Below are 1,408 nucleotides of genomic sequence, written 5' to 3' on the forward strand. Positions count from 1 at the left end.
TTGATGAGAAAGTTCTCAAAAACATTAACTTTGTGCCCCTTTCTGACAACTCGGTTTCTCAAAGAATCAAGGATATGTCAGCAAACTGTTTAACGGAGTTAATAAAGCGAGTAAAAGCAAGTTGATCTTTTTCGCTTGCGATGGATGAATCAACAGGTTATGCAATGTTGCTTGTGTTCGTTCGCTATATTCACGAAGCTAGTTTTGAAGAAGACATGCTAATTTGCAAACCTTTGCTTACTCAAACAACAGGCGAAGAAATATTTAAACTGATCGATTTATTTATGGAAGAACATGAGATCCAATGGCAACTTTGCTCAAGTATTTGCACCGATGGGACTGCAGCTATGATTGGAAATTTTTCAAGCGCAGTGGAACGCATAAGAAAAAAGGCCCGGATATCCAGAGTATCCACTGTTGTATTCATCGTCATGCACTTGCAATGAAACGAATACCAGAAGACTTAGAGGTATAATTTCGTTTCCACTGCTCTAGAGTCCAATGACGGTGTGCTTTACATCATCCCAGCCGACGTTTGGCGTTACGTATGGTGATCTTAGGCTTGTGTGTGGCTGCTTGGCCATGGAAACCCATGTCACGAAGCTCCTGACGAACAGGTTTTGCGCTGAAGTTGCTTCCAGAGGCAGTTTGGAACTCGGTAGCGAGTGTTGTAACTGTGGACACACGATTTTTTACGCTACGCGTTTCAGCACTCGGCGGTTCCATTCTGTGCTTGTGGCCTACCGCTTCGTGATTGAGAGTTGTTGCTCCTAGACATTCCCACTTCACAATAACAGCACTTACGGTTGATTGGGGCAGCTCGCAAGGCAGAAATTTGACGAACTGACTTGTTTAAAAGGCATTCTATGACAGTGTCATGTTGAAAGTCACTGAGCTCTTATTTTATGCACCTTTAACAATAGAGTAGTTGAAATAGCCGAACCCACCAATTAGAAGGAGTGTCCAGATACTTATGGTCATATAGTGTATATGTTTTATACAGAAGTTTGTTGTATATGCATAAGTCTTCATTAAGATGTTTAACTTTTAATACGTGATGAATATGGTTGTTATTGTTAAAATTGTCAACTATTTCTGACTTCAAACAATTCTGTTGCTAACATTATTATAAGACGTTATAGTAAATCTACGTTGTAATAAATGAGTATGTCAGGCATGCTTTTCTTTAGGAATTCCAGATGATAGCAACTAAATACACAATTTGATTAAGGTACAAATAAATAGGATACAGTTAATGTTTCTTTATCGACAACTAATTTCTCCAAGCCCGTTCTGTTGGCTGTCTTTGCTTGTATAGTAGATAAGGACAATGGGAATCTCGTTAATCCATTCATGCTGGTCACTAATTAGATGACGAGGCATTTGGCTACCTTAATTGATGAATGAT

Source organism: Tachypleus tridentatus, unplaced genomic scaffold (genome assembly GCF_004210375.1).
Source record: "Tachypleus tridentatus isolate NWPU-2018 unplaced genomic scaffold, ASM421037v1 Hic_cluster_1, whole genome shotgun sequence".
NCBI lineage: Eukaryota > Metazoa > Arthropoda > Merostomata > Xiphosura > Limulidae > Tachypleus > Tachypleus tridentatus.